Source organism: Ambystoma mexicanum, chromosome 2q (genome assembly GCF_040938575.1).
Source record: "Ambystoma mexicanum isolate Mex_15411 chromosome 2q, UKY_AmexF1_1, whole genome shotgun sequence".
Lineage (NCBI taxonomy): Eukaryota > Metazoa > Chordata > Amphibia > Caudata > Ambystomatidae > Ambystoma > Ambystoma mexicanum.
This window is the reverse complement of record NC_090924.1, coordinates 997644046-997671923: the sequence shown is the minus strand read 5'-3', so window position 1 is coordinate 997671923 and position 27878 is coordinate 997644046.

Here is a 27878-nt window from a genome sequence, read left to right as displayed (position 1 = left end):
ATGCCAATAAAATGATGTACAAAGAAGCCTGTGGTTTTTTCCTTGTAAGAGCTAGGAACAAATGGTTTGCTGTGATGAGTTCCCCAATGTGTTGGCTTTCAGGAACAGGTTGAGTGGAAATAGAAAAAAAATATTTTGATGGGGATATCAACCGTTTTGTGAGAGTTAGGCGATTTTTGCCATTTTTGCCAATTGGACATGCATGGACGGAATGGAAGAAAAGGGCAGGAAAGCCAAATTGGAGGACAGAAAGGCATATATTTCTGAAAAGTAGACAAAATTCCAAGTTTAGGAAGGGGTGATTTGTATAGGTCAGGCAACAACTAGGTAGGGGAAACTGCCATCGAATGGGGGAAAAGCGGGAAAATGACTGAAAAAAAAGGTATGTGTTGGACATGGTTGGCTTGGTACGGCAATGGCTTATATGAATTTTGAGAAAAGCAATGCTCCGCTACATTCCCCTGACTCTTGCAGTTAGGAGAGCATACCATTTTTGTAGTGTTTGTACAAAACAAGGAATACCACAAGCCAAACACTGAGCCATGGTACACAGGAGTTTTACGCTCACGGCCTGACCAGACGCACTTAGCATGTGTAAATTGGGAAAACCAATGTGGTGAGGAACGGCAGCCATACATTTTTTGAAAGAGCACAGGCAGACCTTTTCAAGGGTAGGTGACTTGTGCAGGTTACAAAAGTGTATGGTGGCTAAAGCAGCGACTAAATGTAGGTCACATTTGGGAAAAGAAAGGGTTGTGAGACAAAGGGCTCCAGCAAATGGGTCAAAACGTTATGAAAACCACACAAACACAACACATGGCCTACCGTCCCGCGTTCCCACAGGTGTCCCGATGAAAACGGTACCTCACATGTGTGGGTGCACCTACCTGGCCGCCAAGGGGAAAGCCTAAAACACAAGTAACCCCAAGTCTGTTTTCACACCGGAAATGTCATACTCTCACATCATACCATCAAATGTCATACCATCCCTCTGTGCATCTTCGAGATATAATGGTTTCTCCTTGGGATGATTATTGCACACCAGAGTCATTGTGTTGTACCATCCACAGTGTTTTGCGGTAATTATGCCATCACATGACCGTCTCAGCCTCCATGTGGCATGCCCGTCTTACTGTGCGAACTTCCTATTGCCGATGTCCTTCCTGCCCCCACTGGACTACATTACCCAACATCACACACGTAGTACCGCCTTTCCATTGGAACACGGCGCACAGCCATTGGATTGGCCCAAGCAGACTGCCGCCCCGGGACCGCGGGATCCCATTCGTCTGCCTTTAGCCACAGGCTGCTATTTATACTGTCCTCCACGGCACCCTCGGTGTCCGACTCATCCGGCTCCCACCAGTCTACGTCCAGCACGGCAGCGTACCACCCAGACCACAGTAAGTCCCCCCACCCAAACGCGGGCTAGCCCATGTTTCCCGAAACACTCGTCTCACACAGGTTACTAAAACCTTTTATTTTTCCTTCTAGACTTGGGTACATTTACGCCCCACCCCTGCTTCGTGAGACTCTTGACCACGTTGGCTCGAAGGCAATCACAGCCCTCCACCTTGTGCCATACACCGCACCGGTCAACCCGCACTCCTCGCGGCTTCCCCGACAGCACCCACCTGCTCCCCTCCGGCGGCAGGTAAGCTGTTTTTTAAGATACTCCATATGGTGTATCACTTGGGCATTTATTCGGCCCGTATTAAATACTCTAAGTACTTATTGAATCACCACCCGAGATCCTAATAGCTCTGTTCTACCCACAGACACCACGGACAGCACCACTACTGGTGCCTCTTTCCTGACGAAGGCCAGCACAAAGACGGCGACTTCCCAGCCACTTTTTTGGCCGAAACACACCCTGTGTCACCCCCTGTGTCGAACCATTCATCACAACTGCATCACTACCTGTACCTGTTCACTTTCAAGATTGTTGTGTGCACCTTGTGTTTTTGTTCCTCGATATGCGAGGAAACTTGTATTTTCAATGTAATGCTGACCTCGATATTCCAGAGGTTTGCACCCACCTGTGTCACCACTGCGTGACCCACTCTGTCCGTCCTCTCTAAAACACCTTTCGTGCTTATCGGAAGTAATGTAAAATAAATTGTGCAGTCACGTACCACTTTCTGTGTGATTATACAATAAACACACACGTTTAGCACCTACTTGTCTCTGGTTTTGGATCTCCCCATCCCGATTATCTCTGTTTATTATACGTATACCCACCTGGGTAAATCGGGACCTAGCCAGGTGCCCTAAAGATTTAAATATACTCTCACATCATACAGATATGGGCCTCGGGTGTCCAAGCCACCGAGGAAAACTGGGAACCCCATGCATTTCCGAAAAGAGGACACCCGTGGGAATCCGCAAAGGTATGATATGCCCAAATTGCCCCAGATTTTATTACCCAGACACCCCCGCAAAGTCCGAAATGTGGGAAAAATACGCAATTTCCACACATTTCGCTCGGCTCACCCATCGAAACACGCCCCCAACAACACATGGCCTACCGTCACGCGTTCCCACAGGTGTCCCGATGAAAACGGTACCTCACATGTGTGGGTGCACCTACCTGGCCGCCAAGGGGAAAGCCTAAAACACAAGTAACCCCAAGTCTGTTTTCACACCGGAAATGTCACACTCTCACATCATACAGATATGGGCCTCGGGTGTCCAAGCCACCAAGGAAAACAGGGAACCCCATGCATTTCCGGAAAGAGGACACCCGTGGGAATCCGCAGAGGTATGATATGCCCAAATCGCCCCAGAATTTATTACCCAGACACCCCCGCAAAGTCCGAAATGTGGGAAAAAATACGCATTTTCCTCACATTTCGCTCGACTCACCCATCGAAACACGCCCCCAACAACACATGGCCTACCGTCCCGCGTTCCCACAGGTGTCCCGATGAAAACGGTACCTCACATGTGTGGGTGCACCTACCTGGCCGCCAAGGGGAAAGCCTAAAACACAAGTAACCCCAAGTCTGTTTTCAGAGCGAAATCTCAGACATTCTGCCGACCGGCACAATGTACAGATATGGGCCTCGGGTGTCCAAGCCACCGAGGAAAACAGGGAACCCCATGCATTTCCGAAAAGAGGACAGCCGTGGGAATCCGCAGAGGTATGATATGCCCAAATCGCCCCAGAATGTATTACCCAGACACCCCTGCAAAGTCCGAAATGTGGGGAAAAAAACGCTTTTTCCGCACATTTCGCTCGACGCACCCATCGAAACACGCCCCCAACAACACATGGCCTACCGTCACGCGTTCCCACAGGTGTCCCGATGAAAACATTACCTCACATGTGTGGGTGCACCTACCTGGCCGCCAAGGGGAAAGCCTAAAACACAAGTAACCCCAAGTCTGTTTTCTCACCGGAAATGTCACACTCTCACATCATACAGATATGGGCCTCGGGTGTCCAAGCCACCAAGGAAAACAGGGAACCCCATGCATTTCCGAAAAGAGGACAACCGTGGGAATCCGCAGAGGTATGATATGGCCAAATCGCCCCAGAATTTATTACCCAGACACCCCCGCAAAGTCCGAAATGTGGGAAAAAATACGCATTTTCCTCACATTTCGCTCGACTCACCCATCGAAACACGCCCCCAACAACACATGGCCTACTGTCCCGCGTTCCCACAGGTGTCCCGATGAAAACGGTACCTCACATGTGTGGGTGCACCTACCTGGCCGCCAAGGGGAAAGCCTAAAACACAAGTAACCCCAAGTCTGTTTTCAGAGGGAAATCTCAGACATTCTGCCGACCGGCACAATGTACAGATATGGGCCTCGGGTGTCCAAGCCACCGAGGAAAACAGGGAACCCCATGCATTTCCGGAAAGAGGACACCTGTGGGAATCCGCAGAGGTATGATATGCCCAAATCGCCCCAGAATTTATTACCCAGACACCCCCGCAAAGTCCGAAATGTGGGAAAAAATAAAAAATACGCATTTTCCTCACATTTCGCTCGACTCACCCATCGAAACACGCCCCCAACAACACACGGCCTACCGTCCTGCGTTCCCACAGGTGTCCCGATGAAAACGGTACCTCACATGTGTGGGTGCACCTACCTGGCCGCCAAGGGGAAAGCCTAAAACACAAGTAACCCCAAGTCTGTTTTCAGAGCGAAATCTCAGACATTCTGCCGACCGGCACAATGTACAGATATGGGCCTCGGGTGTCCAAGCCACCGAGGAAAACAGGGAACCCCATGCATTTCCGAAAAGAGGACACCCGTGGGAATCCGCAGAGGTATGATATGGCCAAATCGCCCCAGAATTTATTACCCAGACACCCCCGGAAAGTCCGAAATGTGGGAAAAAATACGCATTTTCCTCACATTTCGCTCGACTCACCCATCGAAACACGTCCCCAACAACACATGGCCTACCGTCCCGCGTTCCCACAGGTGTCTCAATGAAAACGGTACCTCACATGTGTGGGTGCACCTACCTGGCCGCCAAGGGGAAAGCCTAAAACACAAGTAACCCCAAGTCTGTTTTCAGAGCGAAATCTCAGACATTCTGCCGACCGGCACAATGTACAGATATGGGCCTCGGGTGTCCAAGCCACCGAGGAAAACAGGGAACCCCATGCATTTCTGAAAAGAGGACACCCGTGGGAATCCGCAGAGGTATGATATGGCCAAATCGCCCCAGAATGTATTACCCAGACACCCCTGCAAAGTCCGAAATGTGGGGAAAAAAACGCTTTTTCCGCACATTTCGCTCGACGCACACATCGAAACACGCCCCCAACAACACATGGCCTACCGTCACGCGTTCCCACAGGTGTCCCGATGAAAACGGTACCTCACATGTGTGGGTGCACCTACCTGGCCGCCAAGGGGAAAGCCTAAAACACAAGTAACCCCAAGTCTGTTTTCACACCGGAAATGTCACACTCTCACATCATACAGATATGGGCCTCGGGTGTCCAAGCCACCGAGGAAAACAGGGAACCCCATGCATTTCCGAAAAGAGGACACCCGTGGGAATCCGCAGAGGTATGATATTCCCAAATCGCCTCAGAATTTATTACCCAGACACCCCCGCAAAGTCCGAAATGTGGGAAAAAATATGCATTTTCCTCACATTTCGCTCGACTCACCCATCGAAACACGCCCCCAACAACACATGGCCTACTGTCCCGCATTCCCACAGGTGTCCCGATGAAAACGGTACCTCACATGTGTGGGTGCACCTACCTGGCTGCCAAGGGGAAAGCCGAAAACACAAGTAACCCCAAGTCTCTTTTCAGAGGGAAATCTCAGCCATTCTGCCGACCGGCACAATGTACAGATATGGGCCTCGGGTGTCCAAGCCACCGAGGAAAACAGGGAACCCCATGCATTTCCGGAAAGAGGACACCCGTGGGAATCCGCAGAGGTATGATATGCCCAAATCGCCCCAGAATTTATTACCCAGACACCCCCGCAAAGTCCGAAATGTGGGAAAAAATACGCATTTTCCTCACATTTCGCTCGACTCACCCATCGAAACACGCCCCCAACAACACATGGCCTACCGTCCCGCGTTCCCACAGGTGTCCCGATGAAAACGGTACCTCACATGTGTGGGTGCACCTACCTGGCCGCCAAGGGGAAAGCCTAAAACACAAGTAACCCCAAGTCTGTTTTCAGAGCGAAATCTCAGACATTCTGCCGACCGGCACAATGTACAGATATGGGCCTCGGGTGTCCAAGCCACCGAGGAAAACAGGGAACCCCATGCATTTCCGAAAAGAGGACACCCGTGGGAATCCGCAGAGGTATGATATGCCCAAATTGCTCCAGAATTTATTACCCAGACACCCCTGCAAAGTCCGAAATGTGGGGAAAAAAATGCTTTTTCCGCACATTTCGCTCGACGCACCCATCGAAACACGCCCCCAACAATACATGGCCTACCGTCACGCGTTCCCACAGGTGTCCCGATGAAAACGGTACCTCACATGTGTGGGTGCACCTACCTGGCCGCCAAGGGGAAAGCCTAAAACACAAGTAACCCCAAGTCTGTTTTCACACCAGAAATGTCACACTCTCACATCATACAGATATGGGCCTCGGGTGTCCAAGCCACCGAGGAAAACAGGGAACCCCATGCATTTCCGAAAAGAGGACACCCGTGGGAATCCGCAGAGGTATGATATTCCCAAATCGCCTCAGAATTTATTACCCAGACACCCCCGCAAAGTCTGAAATGTGGGAAAAAATATGCATTTTCCTCACATTTCGCTCGACTCACCCATCGAAACACGCCCCCAACAACACATGGCCTACTGTCCCGCATTCCCACAGGTGTCCCGATGAAAACGGTACCTCACATGTGTGGGTGCACCTACCTGGCTGCCAAGGGGAAAGCCGAAAACACAAGTAACCCCAAGTCTCTTTTCAGAGGGAAATCTCAGCCATTCTGCCGACCGGCACAATGTACAGATATGGGCCTCGGGTGTCCAAGCCACCGAGGAAAACAGGGAACCCCATGCATTTCCGGAAAGAGGACACCCGTGGGAATCCGCAGAGGTATGATATGCCCAAATCGCCCCAGAATTTATTACCCAGACACCCCCGCAAAGTCCGAAATGTGGGAAAAAATACGCATTTTCCTCACATTTCGCTCGACTCACCCATCGAAACACGCCCCCAACAACACATGGCCTACCGTCCCGCGTTCCCACAGGTGTCCCGATGAAAACGGTACCTCACATGTGTGGGTGCACCTACCTGGCCGCCAAGGGGAAAGCCTAAAACACAAGTAACCCCAAGTCTGTTTTCAGAGCGAAATCTCAGACATTCTGCCGACCGGCACAATGTACAGATATGGGCCTCGGGTGTCCAAGCCACCGAGGAAAACAGGGAACCCCATGCATTTCCGAAAAGAGGACACCCGTGGGAATCCGCAGAGGTATGATATGCCCAAATTGCTCCAGAATTTATTACCCAGACACCCCTGCAAAGTCCGAAATGTGGGGAAAAAAATGCTTTTTCCGCACATTTCGCTCGACGCACCCATCGAAACACGCCCCCAACAATACATGGCCTACCGTCACGCTTTCCCACAGGTGTCCCGATGAAAACGGTACCTCACATGTGTGGGTGCACCTACCTGGCCACCAAGGGGAAAGCCTAAAACACAAGTAACCCCAAGTCTGTTTTCACACCAGAAATGTCACACTCTCACATCATACAGATATGGGCCTCGGGTGTCCAAGCCACCGAGGAAAACAGGGAACCCCATGCATTTCCGAAAAGAGGACACCCGTGGGAATCCGCAGAGGTATGATATGCCCAAATCGCCCCAGAATTTATTACCCAGACACCCCCGCAAAGTCCGAAATGTGGGAAAAAATATGCATTTTCCTCACATTTCGCTCGACTCACCCATCGAAACACGCCCCCAACAACACATGGCCTACTGTCCCGCGTTCCCACAGGTGTCCCGATGAAAATGGTACCTCACATGTGTGGGTGCACCTACCTGGCTGCCAAGGGGAAAGCCGAAAACACAAGTAACCCCAAGTCTCTTTTCAGAGGGAAATCTCAGCCATTCTGCCGACCGGCACAATGTACAGATATGGGCCTCGGGTGTCCAAGCCACCGAGGAAAACAGGGAACCCCATGCATTTCCGGAAAGAGGACACCCTTGGGAATCCGCAGAGGTATGATATGCCCAAATCGCCCCAGAATTTATTACCCAGACACCCCCGCAAAGTCCGAAATGTGGGAAAAAATACGCATTTTCCTCACATTTCGCTCGACTCACCCATCGAAACACGCCCCCAACAACACATGGCCTACCGTCCCGCGTTCCCACAGGTGTCCCGATGAAAACGGTACCTCACATGTGTGGGTGCACCTACCTGGCCGCTAAGGGGAAAGCCTAAAACACAAGTAACCCCAAGTCTGTTTTCAGAGCGAAATCTCAGACATTCTGTCGACCGGCACAATGTACAGATATGGGCCTCGGGTGTCCAAGTCACCGAGGAAAACAGGGAACCCCATGCATTTCCGAAAAGAGGACACCCGTGGGAATCCGCAGAGGTATGATATGCCCAAATCGCCCCAGAATTTATTACCCAGAAACCCCTGCAAAGTCCAAGATGTGGGGAAAAAAACGCTTTTTCCGCACATTTCGCTCGACGCACCCATCGAAACACGCCCCCAACAACACATGGCCTACCGTCACGCGTTCCCACAGGTGTCCCGATGAAAACGGTACCTCACATGTGTGGGTGCACCTACCTGGCCGCCAAGGGGAAAGCCTAAAACACAAGTAACCCCAAGTCTGTTTTCACACCAGAAATGTCACACTCTCACATCATACAGATATGGGCTTCGGGTGTCCAAGCCACCGAGGAAAACAGGGAACCCCATGCATTTCCGAAAAGAGGACACCCGTGGGAATCCGCAGAGGTATGATATGCCCAAATCGCCCCAGAATTTATTACCCAGACACCCCCGCAAAGTCCGAAATGTGGGAAAAAATATGCATTTTCCTCACATTTCGCTCGACTCACCCATCGAAACACGCCCCCAACAACACATGGCCTACTGTCCCGCGTTCCCACAGGTGTCCCGATGAAAACAGTACCTCAAATGTGTGGGTGCACCTACCTGGCTGCCAAGGGGAAAGCCGAAAACACAAGTAACCCCAAGTCTCTTTTCAGAGGGAAATCTCAGCCATTCTGCCGACCGGCACAATGTACAGATATGGGCCTTGGGTGTCCAAGCCACCGAGGAAAACAGGGAACCCCATGCATTTCCGGAAAGAGGACACCCGTGGGAATCCGCAGAGGTATGATATGCCCAAATCGCCACAGAATTTATTACCCAGACACCCCTGCAAAGTCCGAAATGTGGGGGAAAAAACGCTTTTTCTGCACATTTCGCTCGACGCCCCCATCGAAACACGCCCCCAACAACACATGGCCTACCGTCCCGCGTTCCCACAGGTGTCCCGATGAAAACGGTACCTCACATGCGTGGGTGCACCTACCTGGCCGGCAAGGGGCAAGCCGAAAACGCAAGCAACCCTCAGTCTGTTTGCAGAGGGGAATCTCAGCCATTCTGCCGACCGGCACAACATACAGATATGGGCCTCGGGTGTCCAAGCCACCGAGGAAAACAGGGAGCCCCATGCATTTCCGAAAAGAGGACACCCGTGGGAATCCGCAGAGGTGTGATTTGCGCACATCGCCCCAGGTTTTTTTACCCAGACACCCCTGCAAAGTCCGAAATGTGGGGGAAAAAATGCTTTTTCCGCACATTTCGCTCGACGCACCCATCGAAACACGCCCCCAACAACACATGGCCTACCGTCCCGTGTTCCCACAGGTGTCCCGATGAAAACGGTACCTCACATGCATGGGTGCACCTACCTGGCCGGCAAGGGGCAAGCCGAAAACGCAAGCAACCCCCAGTCTGTTTGCAGAGGGGAATCTCAGCCATTCTGCCGACCGGCACAACATACAGATATGGTCCTCGGGTGTCCAAGCCACCTAGGAAAACAGGGAGCCCCATGCATTTCCGAAAAGAGGACACCCGTGGGAATCCGCAGAGGTGTGATTTGCGCACATCGCCCCAGGTTTTTTTACCCAGACACCCCTGCAAAGTCCGAAATGTGGGGGAAAAAACGCTTTTTCCGCACATTTCGCTCGACGCACCCATCGAAACACGCCCCCAACAACACATGGCCTACCGTCCCGCGTTCCCACAGGTGTCCCGATGAAAACGGTACCTCACATGCGTGGGGTGCACCTACCTGGCCGGCAAGGGGCAAGCCGAAAACGCAAGCAACCCCCAGTCTGTTTGCAGAGGGGAATCTCAGCCATTCTGCCGACCGGCACAACATACAGATATGGGCCTCGGGTGTCCAAGCCACCGAGGAAAACAGGGAACCCCAATGCATTTCCGAAAAGAGGACACCGGTGGGAATCCGCAGAGGTGTGATTTGCGCACATCGCCCCAGGTTGTTTTACCCAGACACCCCTGCAAAGTCCGAAATGTGGGGGAAAAAACGCTTTTTCCACACATTTCGCTCGACGCACCCATCGAAACACGCCCCCAACAACACATGGCCTACCGTCCCGCGTTCCCACAGGTGTCCCGATGAAAACGGTACCTCACATGCGTGGGTGCACCTACCTGGCCGGCAAGGGGCAAGCCGAAAACGCAAGCAATCCCCAGTCTGTTTGCAGAGGGGAATCTCAGCCATTCTGCCGACCGGCACAACATACAGATATGGGCCTTGGGTGTCCAAGCCACCGAGGAAAACAGGGAGCCCCATGCATTTCCGAAAAGAGGACACCTGTGGGAATCCGCAGAGGTGTGATTTGCGCACATCGCCCCAGGTTTTTTTACCCAGACACCCCTGCAAAGTCCGAAATGTGGGGGAAAAAACGCTTTTTCCGCACATTTCGCTCGATGCACCCATCGAAACACACCCCCAACAACACATGGCCTACCGTCCCGCGTTCCCACAGGTGTCCCGATGAAAACGGTACCTCACATGCGTGGGTGCACCTACCTGGCCGGCAAGGGGCAAGCCGAAAACGCAAGCAACCCCCAGTCTGTTTGCAGAGGGGAATCTCAGCCATTCTGCCGACCGGCACAACATACAGATATGGGCCTCGGGTGTCCAAGCCACCGAGGAAAACAGGGAGCCCCATGCATTTCTGAAAAGAGGACACCCGTGGGAATCCGCAGAGGTGTGATTTGCGCACATCGCCCCAGGTTTTTTTACCCAGACACCCCTGCAAAGTCCGAAATGTGGGGGAAAAAACGCTTTTTCCGCACATTTCGCTCGACGCACCCATCGAAACACGCCCCCAACAACACATGGCCTACCGTCCCGCGTTCCCACAGGTGTCCCGATGAAAACGGTACCTCACATGAGTGGGTGCACCTACCTGGCCGGCAAGGGGCAAGCCGAAAACGCAAGCAAACCCCAGTCTGTTTGCACAGGGGAATCTCAGCCATTCTGCCGACCGGCACAACATACAGATATGGGCCTCGGGTGTCCAAGCCACCGAGGAAAACAGGGAGCCCCATGCATTTCCGAAAAGAGGACACCCGTGGGAATCCGCAGAGGTGTGATTTGCGCACATCGCCCCAGGTTTTTTTACCCAGACACCCCTGCAAAGTCCGAAATGTGGGGGAAAAAACGCTTTTTCCGCACATTTCGCTCGACGCACCCATCGAAACACGCCCCCAACAACACATGGCCTACCGTCCCGCGTTCCCACAGGTGTCCCGATGAAAACGGTACCTCACATGCGTGGGTGCACCTACCTGGCCGGCAAGGGGCAAGCCGAAAACGCAAGCAACCCCCAGTCTGTTTGCAGAGGGGAATCTCAGCCATTCTGCCGACCGGCACAACATACAGATATGGGCCTCGGGTGTCCAAGCCACCGAGGAAAACAGGGAGCCCCATGCATTTCCGAAAAGAGGACACCCGTGGGAATCCGCAGAGGTGTGATTTGCGCACATCGCCCCAGGTTTTTTTACCCAGACACCCCTGCAAAGTCCGAAATGTGGGGGAAAAAACGCTTTTTCCGCACATTTCGCTCGACGCACCCATCGAAACACGCCCCCAACAACACATGGCCTACCGTTCCGCGTTCCCACAGGTGTCCCGATGAAAACGGTACCTCACATGCGTGGGTGCACCTACCTGGCCGGCAAGGGGCAAGCCGAAAACGCAAGCAACCCCCAGTCTGTTTGCAGAGGGGAATCTCAGCCATTCTGCCGACCGGCACAACATACAGATATGAGCCTCGGGTGTCCAAGCCACCGAGGAAAACAGGGAGCCCCATGCATTTCCGAAAAGAGGACACCCGTGGGAATCCGCAGAGGTGTGATTTGCGCACATCGCCCCAGGTTTTTTGACCCAGACACCCCTGCAAAGTCCGAAATGTGGGGGAAAAAACGCTTTTTCCGCACATTTTGCTCGACGCACCCATCGAAACACGCCCCCAACAACATATGGCCTACCGTCCCGCGTTCCCACAGGTGTCCCGATGAAAACGGTACCTCACATGCGTGGGTGCACCTACCTGGCCGGCAAGGGGCAAGCCGAAAACGCAAGCAATCCCCAGTCTGTTTGCAGAGGGGAATCTCAGCCATTCTGCCGACCGGCACAACATACAGATATGGGCCTCGGGTGTCCAAGCCACTGAGGAAAACAGGGAGCCCCATGCATTTCCGAAAAGAGGACACCTGTGGGAATCCGCAGAGGTGTGATTTGCGCACATCGCCCCAGGTTTTTTTACCCAGACACCCCTGCAAAGTCCGAAATGTGGGGGAAAAAACGCTTTTTCCGCACATTTCGCTCGACGCACCCATCGAAACACGCCCCCAACAACACATGGCCTACCGTCCCGCGTTCCCACAGGTGTCCCGATGAAAACGGTACCTCACATACGTGGGTGCACCTAACTGGCCGGCAAGGGGCAAGCCGAAAACGCAAGCAACCCCCAGTCTGTTTGCAGAGGGGAATCTCAGCCATTCTGCCGACCGGCACAACATACAGATATGAGCCTCGGGTGTCCAAGCCACCGAGGAAAACAGGGAGCCCCATGCATTTCCGAAAAGAGGACACCCGTGGGAATCCGCAGAGGTGTGATTTGCGCACATCGCCCCAGGTTTTTTTACCCAGACACCCCTGCAAAGTCCGAAATGTGGGGGAAAAAACGCTTTTTCCGCACATTTCGCTCGACGCACCCATCGAAACACGCCCCCAACAACACATGGCCTACCGTCCCACGTTCCCACAGGTGTCCCGATGAAAACGGTACCTCACATGCGTGGGTGCACCTACCTGGCCGGCAAGGGGCAAGCCGAAAACGCAAGCAATCCCCAGTCTGTTTGCAGAGGGGAATTTCAGCCATTCTGCCGACCGGCACAACATACAGATATGGGCCTCGGGTGTCCAAGCCACCGAGGAAAACAGGGAGCCCCATGCATTTCCAAAAAGAGGACACCCGTGGGAATCCGCAGAGGTGTGATTTGCGCACATCGCCCCAGGTTTTTTTACCCAGACACCCCTGCAAAGTCCGAAATGTGGGGGAAAAAACGCTTTTTCCGCACATTTCGCTCGACGCACCCATCGAAACACGCCCCCAACAACACATGGCCTACCGTCCCGCGTTTCCACAGGTGTCCCGATGAAAACGGTACCTCACATGCGTGGGTGCACCTACCTGGCCGGCAAGGGGCAAGCCGAAAACGCAAGCAACCCCCAGTCTGTTTGCAGAGGGGAATCTCAGCCATTCTGCCGACCGGCACAACATACAGATATGGGCCTCGGGTGTCCAAGCCACCGAGGAAAACAGGGAGCCCCATGCATTTCCGAAAAGAGGACACCCGTGGGAATCCGCAGAGGTGTGATTTGCGCACATCGCCCCAGGTTTTTTTACCCAGACACCCCTGCAAAGTCCGAAATGTGGGGGAAAAAACGCTTTTTCCGCACATTTCGCTCGACGCACCCATCGAAACACGCCCCCAACAACACATGGCCTACCGTCCCGCGTTCCCACAGGTGTCCCGATGAAAACGGTACCTCACATGCGTGGGTGCACCTACCTGGCCGGCAAGGGGCAAGCCGAAAACGCAAGCAACCCCCAGTCTGTTTGCAGGGGGGAATCTCAGCCATTCTGCCGACCGGCACAACATACAGATATGGGCCTCGGGTGTCCAAGCCACCGAGGAAAACAGGGAGCCCCATGCATTTCCGAAAAGAGGACACCCGTGGGAATCCGCAGAGGTGTGATTTGCGCACATCGCCCCAGGTTTTTTTACCCAGACACCCCTGCAAAGTCCGAAATGTGGGGGAAAAAACGCTTTTTCCGCACATTTCGCTCGACGCACCCATCGAAACACGCCCCCAACAACACATGGCCTACCGTCCCGCGTTCCCACAGGTGTCCCGATGAAAACGGTACCTCACATACGTGGGTGCACCTACCTGGCCGGCAAGGGGCAAGCCGAAAACGCAAGCAACCCCCAGTCTGTTTGCAGAGGGGAATCTCAGCCATTCTGCCGACCAGCACAACATACAGATATGAGCCTCGGGTGTCCAAGCCACCGAGGAAAACAGGGAGCCCCATGCATTTCCGAAAAGAGGACACCCGTGGGAATCCGCAGAGGTGTGATTTGCGCACATCGCCCCAGGTTTTTTTACCCAGACACCCCTGCAAAGTCCGAAATGTGGGGGAAAAAACACTTTTTCCGCACATTTCGCTCGACGCACCCATCGAAACACGCCCCCAACACCACATGGCCTACCGTCCCGCGTTCCCACAGGTGTCCCGATGAAAACGGTACCTCACATGCGTGGGTGCACCTACCTGGCCGGCAAGGGGCAAGCCGAAAACGCAAGCAACCCCCAGTCTGTTTGCAGAGGGGAATCTCAGCCATTCTGCCGACCGGCACAACATACAGATATGGGCCTCGGGTGTCCAAGCCACCGAGGAAAACAGGGAGCCCCATGCATTTCCGAAAAGAGGACACCCGTGGGAATCCGCAGAGGTGTGATTTGCGCACATCGCCCCAGGTTTTTTTACCCAGACACCCCTGTAAAGTCCGAAATGTGGGGGAAAAAACGCTTTTCCGCACATTTCGCTCGACGCACCCATCGAAACACGCCCCCAACAACACGTGGCCTACCGTCCCGCGTTCCCACAGGTGTCCCGATGAAAACGGTACCTCACATGCGTGGGTGCACCTACCTGGCCGGCAAGGGGCAAGCCGAAAACGCAAGCAACCCCCAGTCTGTTTGCAGAGGGGAATCTCAGCCATTCTGCCGACCGGCACAACATACAGATATGGGCCTCGGGTGTCCAAGCCACCGAGGAAAACAGGGAGCCCCATGCATTTCCAAAAAGAGGACACCCGTGGGAATCCGCAGAGGTGTGATTTGCGCACATCGCCCCAGGTTTTTTTACCCAGACACCCCTGCAAAGTCCGAAATGTGGGGGAAAAAACGCTTTTTCCGCACATTTCGCTCGACGCACCCATCGAAACACGCCCCCAACAACACATGGCCTACCGTCCCGCGTTCCCACAGGTGTCCCGATGAAAACGGTACCTCACATGCGTGGGTGCACCTACCTGGCCGGCAAGGGGCAAGCCGAAAACGCAAGCAACCGCCAGCCTGTTTGCAGAGGGGAATCTCAGCCATTCTGCCGACCGGCACAACATACAGATATGGGCCTCGGGTGTCCAAGCCACCAAGGAAAACAGGGAGCCCCATGCATTTCCGAAAAGAGGACACCCGTGGGAATCCGCAGAGGTGTGATTTGCGCACATCGCCCCAGGTTTTTTTACCCAGACACCCCTGCAAAGTCCGAAATGTGGGGGAAAAAACGCTTTTTCCGCACATTTCGCTCGACGCACCCATCGAAACACGCCCCCAACAACACATGGCCTACCGTCCCGCGTTCCCACAGGTGTCCCGATGAAAACGGTACCTCACATGCGTGGGTGCACCTACCTGGCCGGCAAGGGGCAAGCCGAAAACGCAAGCAACCCCCAGTCTGTTTGCAGAGGGGAATCTCAGCCATTCTGCCGACCGGCACAACATACAGATATTGGCCTCGGGTGTCCAAGCCACCGAGGAAAACAGGGAGCCCCATGCATTTCCGAAAAGAGGACACCCGTGGGAATCCGCAGAGGTGTGATTTGCGCACATCGCCCCAGGTTTTTTTACCCAGACACCCCTGCAAAGTCCGAAATGTGGGGGAAAAAACGCTTTTTCCGCACATTTCACTCGACGCACCCATCGAAACACGCCCCCAACAAAACATGGCCTACCGTCCCGCGTTCCCACAGGTGTCCCGATGAAAACGGTACCTCACATGCGTGGGTGCACCTACCTGGCCGGCAAGGGGCAAGCCGAAAACGCAAGCAACCCCCAGTCTGTTTGCAGAGGGGAATCTCAGCCATTCTGCCGACCGGCACAACATACAGATATGAGCCTCGGGTGTCCAAGCCACCGAGGAAAACAGGGAGCCCCATGCATTTCCGAAAAGAGGACACCCGTGGGAATCCGCAGAGGTGTGATTTGCGCACATCGCCCCAGGTTTTTTTACCCAGACACCCCTGCAAAGTCCGAAATGTGGGGGAAAAAACGCTTTTTCCGCACATTTCACTCGACGCACCCATCGAAACACGCCCCCAACAACACATGGCCTACCGTCCCGCGTTCCCACAGGTGTCCCGATGAAAACGGTACCTCACATGCGTGGGTGCACCTACCTGGCCGGCAAGGGGCAAGCCGAAAACGCAAGCAATCCCCAGTCTGTTTGCTGAGGGGAATCTCAGCCATTCTGCCGACCGGCACAACATACAGATATGGGCCTCGGGTGTCCAAGCCACCGAGGAAAACAGGGAGCCCCATGCATTTCCGAAAAGAGGACACCCGTGGGAATCCGCAGAGGTGTGATTTGCGCACATCGCCCCAGGTTTTTTTACCCAGACACCCCTGCAAAGTCCGAAATGTGGGGGAAAAAACGCTTTTTCCGCACATTTCGCTCGACGCACCCATCGAAACACGCCCCCAACAACACATGGCCTACCGTCCCGCGTTCCCACAGGTGTCCCGATGAAAACGGTACCTCACATGCGTGGGTGCACCTACCTGGCCGGCAAGGGGCAAGCCGAAAACGCAAGCAATCCCCAGTCTGTTTGCAGAGGGGAATCTCAGCCATTATGCCGACCGGCACAACATACAGATATGGGCCTCGGGTGTCCAAGCCACCGAGGAAAACAGGGAGCCCCATGCATTTCCGAAAAGAGGACACCTGTGGGAATCCGCAGAGGTGTGATTTGCGCACATCGCCCCGGGTTTTTTTACCCAGACACCCCTGCAAAGTCCGAAATGTGGGGGAAAAAACGCTTTTTCCGCACATTTCGCTCGACGCACCCATCGAAACACACCCCCAACAACACATGGCCTACCGTCCTGCGTTCCCACAGGTGTCCCGATGAAAACGGTACCTCACATGCGTGGGTGCACCTACCTGGCCGGCAAGGGGCAAGCCGAAAAAGCAAGCAACCCCCAGTCTGTTTGCAGAGGGGAATCTCAGCCATTCTGCCGACCGGCACAACATAGAGATATGGGCCTCGGGTGTCCAAGCCACCGAGGAAAACAGGGAGCCCCATGCATTTCTGAAAAGAGGACACCCGTGGGAATCCGCAGAGGTGTGATTTGCGCACATCGCCCCAGGTTTTTTTACCCAGACACCCCTGCAAAGTCCGAAATGTGGGGGGAAAAAACGCTTTTTCCGCACATTTCGCTCGACGCACCCATTGAAACACGCCCCCAACAACACATGGCCTACCGTCCCGCGTTCCCACAGGTGTCCCGATGAAAACGGTACCTCACATGCGTGGGTGCACCTACCTGGCCGGCAAGGGGCAAGCCGAAAACGCAAGCAACCCCCAGTCTGTTTGCAGAGGGGAATCTCAGCCATTCTGCCGACCGGCACAACATACAGATATGGGCCTCGGGTGTCCAAGCCACCGAGGAAAACAGGGAGCCCCATGCATTTCCGAAAAGAGGACACCCGTGGGAATCCGCAGAGGTGTGATTTGCGCACATCGCCCCAGGTTTTTTTACCCAGACACCCCTGCAAAGTCCGAAATGTGGGGGAAAAAACGCTTTTTCCGCACATTTCGCTCGACGCACCCATCGAAACACGCCCCCAACAACACATGGCCTACCGTCCCGCGTTCCGACAGGTGTCCCGATGAAAACGGTACCTCACATGCGTGGGTGCACCTACCTGGCCGGCAAGGGGCAAGCCGAAAACGCAAGCAACCCCCAGTCTGTTTGCAGAGGGGAATCTCAGCCATTCTGCCGACCGGCACAACATACAGATATGGGCCTCGGGTGTCCAAGCCACCGAGGAAAACAGGGAGCCCCATGCATTTCCGAAAAGAGGACACCCGTGGGAATCCGCAGAGGTGTGATTTGCGCACATCGCCCCAGGTTTTTTTACCCAGACACCCCTGCAAAGTCCGAAATGTGGGGGAAAAAATGCTTTTTCCGCACATTTTGCTCGACGCACCCATCGAAACACGCCCCCAACAACACATGGCCTACCGTCCCGCGTTCCCACAGGTGTCCCGATGAAAACGGTACCTCACATGCGTGGGTGCACCTACCTGGCCGGCAAGGGGCAAGCCGAAAACGCAAGCAACCCCCAGTCTGTTTGCAGAGGGGAATCTCAGCCATTCTGCCGACCGGCACAACATACAGATATGGGCCTCGGGTGTCCAAGCCACCGAGGAAAACAGGGAGCCCCATGCATTTCCGAAAAGAGGACACCCGTGGGAATCCGCAGAGGTGTGATTTGCGCACATCGCCCCAGGTTTTTTTACCCAGACACCCCTGCAAAGTCCGAAATGTGGGGGAAAAAACGCTTTTTCCGCACATTTCGCTCGACGCACCCATCGAAACACGCCCCCAACAACACATGGCCTACCGTCCCGCGTTCCCACAGGTGTCCCGATGAAAAAGGTACCTCACATGCGTGGGTGCACCTACCTGGCCGGCAAGGGGCAAGCCGAAAACGCAAGCAACCGCCAGCCTGTTTGCAGAGGGGAATCTCAGCCATTCTGCAGACCGGCACAACATACAGATATGGGCCTCGGGTGTCCAAGCCACCAAGGAAAACAGGGAGCCCCATGCATTTCCGAAAAGAGGACACCCGTGGGAATCCGCAGAGGTGTGATTTGCGCACATCGCCCCAGGTTTTTTTACCCAGACACCCCTGCAAAGTCCGAAATGTGGGGGAAAAAACGCTTTTTCCGCACATTTCGCTCGACGCACCCATCGAAACACGCCCCCAACAACACATGGCCTACCGTCCCGCGTTCCCACAGGTGTCCCGATGAAAACGGTACCTCACATGCGTGGGTGCACCTACCTGGCCGGCAAGGGGCAAGCCGAAAACGCAAGCAACCCCCAGTCTGTTTGCAGAGGGGAATCTCAGCCATTCTGCCGACCGGCACAACATACAGATATTGGCCTCGGGTGTCCAAGCCACCGAGGAAAACAGGGAGCCCCATGCATTTCCGAAAAGAGGACACCCGTGGGAATCCGCAGAGGTGTGATTTGCGCACATCGCCCCAGGTTTTTTTACCCAGACACCCCTGCAAAGTCCGAAATGTGGGGGAAAAAACGCTTTTTCCGCACATTTCGCTCGACGCACCCATCGAAACACGCCCCCAACAACACATGGCCTACCGTCCCGCGTTCCCACAGGTGTCCCGATGAAAACGGTACCTCACATGCGTGGGTGCACCTACCTGGCCGGCAAGGGGCAAGCCGAAAACGCAAGCAACCCCCAGTCTGTTTGCTGAGGGGAATCTCAGCCATTCTGCCGACCGGCACAACATACAGATATGGGCCTCGGGTGTCCAAGCCACCGAGGAAAACAGGGAGCCCCATGCATTTCCGAAAAGAGGACACCCGTGGGAATCCGCAGAGGTGTGATTTGCGCACATCGCCCCAGGTTTTTTTACCCAGACACCCCTGCAAAGTCCGAAATGTGGGGGAAAAAACGCTTTTTCCGCACATTTCTCTCGACGCACCCATCGAAACACGCCCCCAACAACACATGGCCTACCGTCCCGCGTTCCCACAGGTGTCCCGATGAAAACGGTACCTCACATGCGTGGGTGCACCTACCTGGCCGGCAAGGGGCAAGCCGAAAACGCAAGCAATCCCCAGTCTGTTTGCAGAGGGGAATCTCAGCCATTATGCCGACCGGCACAACATACAGATATGGGCCTCGGGTGTCCAAGCCACCGAGGAAAACAGGGAGCCCCATGCATTTCCGAAAAGAGGACACCTGTGGGAATCCGCAGAGGTGTGATTTGCGCACATCGCCCCAGGTTTTTTTACCCAGACACCCCTGCAAAGTCCGAAATGTGGGGGAAAAAACGCTTTTTCCGCACATTTCGCTCGACGCACCCATCGAAACACACCCCCAACAACACATGGCCTACCGTCCCGCGTTCCCACAGGTGTCCCGATGAAAACGGTACCTCACATGCGTGGGTGCACCTACCTGGCCGGCAAGGGGCAAGCCGAAAAAGCAAGCAACCCCCAGTCTGTTTGCAGAGGGGAATCTCAGCCATTCTGCCGACCGGCACAACATAGAGATATGGGCCTCGGGTGTCCAAGCCACCGAGGAAAACAGGGAGCCCCATGCATTTCTGAAAAGAGGACACCCGTGGGAATCCGCAGAGGTGTGATTTGCGCACATCGCCCCAGGTTTTTTTACCCAGACACCCCTGCAAAGTCCGAAATGTGGGGGGAAAAAACGCTTTTTCCGCACATTTCGCTCGACGCACCCATTGAAACACGCCCCCAACAACACATGGCCTACCGTCCCGCGTTCCCACAGGTGTCCCGATGAAAACGGTACCTCACATGCGTGGGTGCACCTACCTGGCCGGCAAGGGGCAAGCCGAAAACGCAAGCAACCCCCAGTCTGTTTGCAGAGGGGAATCTCAGCCATTCTGCCGACCGGCACAACATACAGATATGGGCCTCGGGTGTCCAAGCCACCGAGGAAAACAGGGAGCCCCATGCATTTCCGAAAAGAGGACACCCGTGGGAATCCGCAGAGGTGTGATTTGCGCACATCGCCCCAGGTTTTTTTACCCAGACACCCCTGCAAAGTCCGAAATGTGGGGGAAAAAACGCTTTTTCCGCACATTTCGCTCGACGCACCCATCGAAACACGCCCCCAACAACACATGGCCTACCGTCCCGCGTTCCGACAGGTGTCCCGATGAAAACGGTACCTCACATGCGTGGGTGCACCTACCTGGCCGGCAAGGGGCAAGCCGAAAACGCAAGCAACCCCCAGTCTGTTTGCAGAGGGGAATCTCAGCCATTCTGCCGACCGGCACAACATACAGATATGGGCCTCGGGTGTCCAAGCCACCGAGGAAAACAGGGAGCCCCATGCATTTCCGAAAAGAGGACACCCGTGGGAATCCGCAGAGGTGTGATTGGCGCACATCGCCCCAGGTTTTTTTACCCAGACACCCCTGCAAAGTCCGAAATGTGGGGGAAAAAACGCTTTTTCCGCACATTTTGCTCGACGCACCCATCGAAACACGCCCCCAACAACACATGGCCTACCGTCCCGCGTTCCCACAGGTGTCCCGATGAAAACGGTACCTCACATGCGTGGGTGCACCTACCTGGCCGGCAAGGGGCAAGCCGAAAACGCAAGCAACCCCCAGTCTGTTTGCAGAGGGGAATCTCAGCCATTCTGCCGACCGGCACAACATACAGATATGGGCCTCGGGTGTCCAAGCCACCGAGGAAAACAGGGAGCCCCATGCATTTCCGAAAAGAGGACACCCGTGGGAATCCGCAGAGGTGTGATTTGCGCACATCGCCCCAGGTTTTTTTACCCAGACACCCCTGCAAAGTCCGAAATGTGGGGGAAAAAACGCTTTTTCCGCACATTTCGCTCGACGCACCCATCGAAACACGCCCCCAACAACACATGGCCTACCGTCCCGCGTTCCCACAGGTGTCCCGATGAAAACGGTACCTCACATGCGTGGGTGCACCTACCTGGCCGGCAAGGGGCAAGCCGAAAACGCAAGCAACCGCCAGCCTGTTTGCAGAGGGGAATCTCAGCCATTCTGCCGACCGGCACAACATACAGATATGGGCCTCGGGTGTCCAAGCCACCAAGGAAAACAGGGAGCCCCATGCATTTCCGAAAAGAGGACACCCGTGGGAATCCGCAGAGGTGTGATTTGCGCACATCGCCCCAGGTTTTTTTACCCAGACACCCCTGCAAAGTCCGAAATGTGGGGGAAAAAACGCTTTTTCCGCACATTTCGCTCGACGCACCCATCGAAACACGCCCCCAACAACACATGGCCTACCGTCCCGCGTTCCCACAGGTGTCCCGATGAAAACGGTACCTCACATGCGTGGGTGCACCTACCTGGCCGGCAAGGGGCAAGCCGAAAACGCAAGCAACCCCCAGTCTGTTTGCAGAGGGGAATCTCAGCCATTCTGCCGACCGGCACAACATACAGATATTGGCCTCGGGTGTCCAAGCCACCGAGGAAAACAGGGAGCCCCATGCATTTCCGAAAAGAGGACACCCGTGGGAATCCGCAGAGGTGTGATTTGCGCACATCGCCCCAGGTTTTTTTACCCAGACACCCCTGCAAAGTCCGAAATGTGGGGGAAAAAACGCTTTTTCCGCACATTTCGCTCGACGCACCCATCGAAACACGCCCCCAACAACACATGGCCTACCGTCCCGCGTTCCCACAGGTGTCCCGATGAAAACGGTACCTCACATGCGTGGGTGCACCTACCTGGCCGGCAAGGGGCAAGCCGAAAACGCAAGCAATCCCCAGTCTGTTTGCAGAGGGGAATCTCAGCCATTCTGCCGACCGGCACAACATACAGATATGGGCCTCGGGTGTCCAAGCCACCGAGGAAAACAGGGAGCCCCATGCATTTCCGAAAAGAGGACACCTGTGGGAATCCGCAGAGGTGTGATTTGCGCACATCGCCCCAGGTTTTTTTACCCAGACACCCCTGCAAAGTCCGAAATGTGGGGGAAAAAACGCTTTTTCCGCACATTTCGCTCGACGCACCCATCGAAACACGTCCCCAACAACACATGGCCTACCGTCCCGCGTTCCCACAGGTGTCCCGATGAAAACGGTACCTCACATGCATGGGTGCACCTACCTGGCCGGCAAGGGGCAAGCCGAAAACGCAAGCAACCCCCAGTCTGTTTGCAGAGGGGAATCTCAGCCATTCTGCCGACCGGCACAACATACAGATATGGGCCTCGGGTGTCCAAGCCACCGAGGAAAACAGGGAGCCCCATGCATTTCCGAAAAGAGGACACCCGTGGGAATCCGCAGAGGTGTGATTTGCGCACATCGCCCCAGGTTTTTTTACCCAGACACCCCTGCAAAGTCCGAAATGTGGGGGAAAAAACGCTTTTTCCGCACATTTCGCTCGACGCACCCATCGAAACACGCCCCCAACAACACATGGCCTACCGTCCCGCGTTCCCACAGGTGTCCCGATGAAAACGGTACCTCACATGCGTGGGTGCACCTACCTGGCCGGCAAGGGGCAAGCCGAAAACGCAAGCAACCCCCAGTCTGTTTGCAGAGGGGAATCTCAGCCATTCTGCCGACCGGCACAACATACAGATATGAGCCTCGGGTGTCGAAGCCACCGAGGAAAACAGGGAGCCCCATGCATTTCCGAAAAGAGGACACCCGTGGGAATCCGCAGAGGTGTGACTTGCGCACATCGCCCCAGGTTTTTTTACCCAGACACCCCTGCAAAGTCCGAAATGTGGGGGGAAAAAATGCTTTTTCCGCACATTTCACTCGACGCACCCATCGAAACACGCCCCCAACAACACATGGCCTACCGTCCCGCGTTCCCACAGGTGTCCCGATGAAAACGGTACCTCACATGCGTGGGTGCACCTACCTGGCCGGCAAGGGGCAGGCCGAAAACGCAAGCAATCCCCAGTCTGTTTGCAGAGGGGAATCTCAGCCATTCTGCCGACCGGCACAACATACAGATATGGGCCTCGGGTGTCCAAGCCACCGAGGAAAACAGGGAGCCCCATGCATTTCCGAAAAGAGGACACCTGTGGAAATCCGCAGAGGTGTGATTTGCGCACATCGCCCCAGGTTTTTTTACCCAGACACCCCTGCAAAGTCCGAAATGTGGGGGAAAAAACGCTTTTTCCGCACATTTCGCTCGACGCACCCATCGAAACACGCCCCCAACAACACATGGCCTACCGTCCCGCGTTCCCACAGGTGTCCCGATGAAAACGGTACCTCACATACGTGGGTGCACCTACCTGGCCGGCAAGGGGCAAGCCGAAAACGCAAGCAACCCCCAGTCTGTTTGCAGAGGGGAATCTCAGCCATTCTGCCGACCGGCACAACATACAGATATGAGCCTCGGGTGTCCAAGCCACCAAGGAAAACAGGGAGCCCCATGCATTTCCGAAAAGAGGACACCCGTGGGAATCCACAGAGGTGTGATTTGCGCACATCGCCCCAGGTTTTTTTACCCAGACACCCCTGCAAAGTCCGAAATGTGGGGGAAAAAACGCTTTTTCCGCACATTTCGCTCGACGCACCCATCGAAACACGCCCCCAACAACACATGGCCTACCGTCCCGCGTTCCCACAGGTGTCCCGATGAAAACGGTACCTCACATGCGTGGGTGCACCTACCTGGCCGGCAAGGGGCAAGCCGAAAACGCAAGCAACCCCCAGTCTGTTTGCAGAGGGGAATCTCAGCCATTCTGCCGACCGGCACAACATACAGATATGAGCCTCGGGTGTCCAAGCCACCGAGGAAAACAGGGAGCCCCATGCATTTCCGAAAAGAGGACACCTGTGGGAATCCGCAGAGGTGTGATTTGCGCACATCGCCCCAGGTTTTTTTACCCAGACACCCCTGCAAAGTCCGAAATGTGGGGGAAAAAACGCTTTTTCCGCACATTTCGCTCGACGCACCCATCGAAACACGCCCCCAACAACACATGGCCTACCGTCCCGCGTTCCCACAGGTGTCCCGATGAAAAAGGTACCTCACATGCGTGGGTGCACCTACCTGGCCGGCAAGGGGCAAGCCGAAAACGCAAGCAACCGCCAGCCTGTTTGCAGAGGGGAATCTCAGCCATTCTGCAGACCGGCACAACATACAGATATGGGCCTCGGGTGTCCAAGCCACCAAGGAAAACAGGGAGCCCCATGCATTTCCGAAAAGAGGACACCCGTGGGAATCCGCAGAGGTGTGATTTGCGCACATCGCCCCAGGTTTTTTTACCCAGACACCCCTGCAAAGTCCGAAATGTGGGGGAAAAAACGCTTTTTCCGCACATTTCGCTCGACGCACCCATCGAAACACGCCCCCAACAACACATGGCCTAACGTCCCGCGTTCCCACAGGTGTCCCGATGAAAACGGTACCTCACATGCGTGGGTGCACCTACCTGGCCGGCAAGGGGCAAGCCGAAAACGCAAGCAACCCCCAGTCTGTTTGCAGAGGGGAATCTCAGCCATTCTGCCGACCGGCACAACATACAGATATTGGCCTCGGGTGTCCAAGCCACCGAGGAAAACAGGGAGCCCCATGCATTTCCGAAAAGAGGACACCCGTGGGAATCCGCAGAGGTGTGATTTGCGCACATCGCCCCAGGTTTTTTTACCCAGACACCCCTGCAAAGTCCGAAATGTGGGGGAAAAAACGCTTTTTCCGCACATTTCGCTCGACGCACCCATCGAAACACGCCCCCAACAACACATGGCCTACCGTCCCGCGTTCCCACAGGTGTCCCGATGAAAACGGTACCTCACATGCGTGGGTGCACCTACCTGGCCGGCAAGGGGCAAGCCGAAAACGCAAGCAACCCCCAGTCTGTTTGCTGAGGGGAATCTCAGCCATTCTGCCGACCGGCACAACATACAGATATGGGCCTCGGGTGTCCAAGCCACCGAGGAAAACAGGGAGCCCCATGCATTTCCGAAAAGAGGACACCCGTGGGAATCCGCAGAGGTGTGATTTGCGCACATCGCCCCAGGTTTTTTTACCCAGACACCCCTGCAAAGTCCGAAATGTGGGGGAAAAAACGCTTTTTCCGCACATTTCGCTCGACGCACCCATCGAAACACGCCCCCAACAACACATGGCCTACCGTCCCGCGTTCCCACAGGTGTCCCGATGAAAACGGTACCTCACATGCGTGGGTGCACCTACCTGGCCGGCAAGGGGCAAGCCGAAAACGCAAGCAATCCCCAGTCTGTTTGCAGAGGGGAATCTCAGCCATTATGCCGACCGGCACAACATACAGATATGGGCCTCGGGTGTCCAAGCCACCGAGGAAAACAGGGAGCCCCATGCATTTCCGAAAAGAGGACACCTGTGGGAATCCGCAGAGGTGTGATTTGCGCACATCGCCCCAGGTTTTTTTACCCAGACACCCCTGCAAAGTCCGAAATGTGGGGGAAAAAACGCTTTTTCCGCACATTTCGCTCGACGCACCCATCGAAACACACCCCCAACAACACATGGCCTACCGTCCCGCGTTCCCACAGGTGTCCCGATGAAAACGGTACCTCACATGCGTGGGTGCACCTACCTGGCCGGCAAGGGGCAAGCCGAAAAAGCAAGCAACCCCCAGTCTGTTTGCAGAGGGGAATCTCAGCCATTCTGCCGACCGGCACAACATAGAGATATGGGCCTCGGGTGTCCAAGCCACCGAGGAAAACAGGGAGCCCCATGCATTTCTGAAAAGAGGACACCCGTGGGAATCCGCAGAGGTGTGATTTGCGCACATCGCCCCAGGTTTTTTTACCCAGACACCCCTGCAAAGTCCGAAATGTGGGGGGAAAAAACGCTTTTTCCGCACATTTCGCTCGACGCACCCATTGAAACACGCCCCCAACAACACATGGCCTACCGTCCCGCGTTCCCACAGGTGTCCCGATGAAAACGGTACCTCACATGCGTGGGTGCACCTACCTGGCCGGCAAGGGGCAAGCCGAAAACGCAAGCAACCCCCAGTCTGTTTGCAGAGGGGAATCTCAGCCATTCTGCCGACCGGCACAACATACAGATATGGGCCTCGGGTGTCCAAGCCACCGAGGAAAACAGGGAGCCCCATGCATTTCCGAAAAGAGGACACCCGTGGGAATCCGCAGAGGTGTGATTTGCGCACATCGCCCCAGGTTTTTTTACCCAGACACCCCTGCAAAGTCCGAAATGTGGGGGAAAAAACGCTTTTTCCGCACATTTCGCTCGACGCACCCATCGAAACACGCCCCCAACAACACATGGCCTACCGTCCCGCGTTCCGACAGGTGTCCCGATGAAAACGATACCTCACATGCGTGGGTGCACCTACCTGGCCGGCAAGGGGCAAGCCGAAAACGCAAGCAACCCCCAGTCTGTTTGCAGAGGGGAATCTCAGCCATTCTGCCGACCGGCACAACATACAGATATGGGCCTCGGGTGTCCAAGCCACCGAGGAAAACAGGGAGCCCCATGCATTTCCGAAAAGAGGACACCCGTGGGAATCCGCAGAGGTGTGATTGGCGCACATCGCCCCAGGTTTTTTTACCCAGACACCCCTGCAAAGTCCGAAATGTGGGGGAAAAAACGCTTTTTCCGCACATTTTGCTCGACGCACCCATCGAAACACGCCCCCAACAACACATGGCCTACCGTCCCGCGTTCCCACAGGTGTCCCGATGAAAACGGTACCTCACATGCGTGGGTGCACCTACCTGGCCGGCAAGGGGCAAGCCGAAAACGCAAGCAACCCCCAGTCTGTTTGCAGAGGGGAATCTCAGCCATTCTGCCGACCGGCACAACATACAGATATGGGCCTCGGGTGTCCAAGCCACCGAGGAAAACAGGGAGCCCCATGCATTTCCGAAAAGAGGACACCCGTGGGAATCCGCAGAGGTGTGATTTGCGCACATCGCCCCAGGTTTTTTTACCCAGACACCCCTGCAAAGTCCGAAATGTGGGGGAAAAAACGCTTTTTCCGCACATTTCGCTCGACGCACCCATCGAAACACGCCCCCAACAACACATGGCCTACCGTCCCGCGTTCCCACAGGTGTCCCGATGAAAACGGTACCTCACATGCGTGGGTGCACCTACCTGGCCGGCAAGGGGCAAGCCGAAAACGCAAGCAACCGCCAGCCTGTTTGCAGAGGGGAATCTCAGCCATTCTGCCGACCGGCACAACATACAGATATGGGCCTCGGGTGTCCAAGCCACCAAG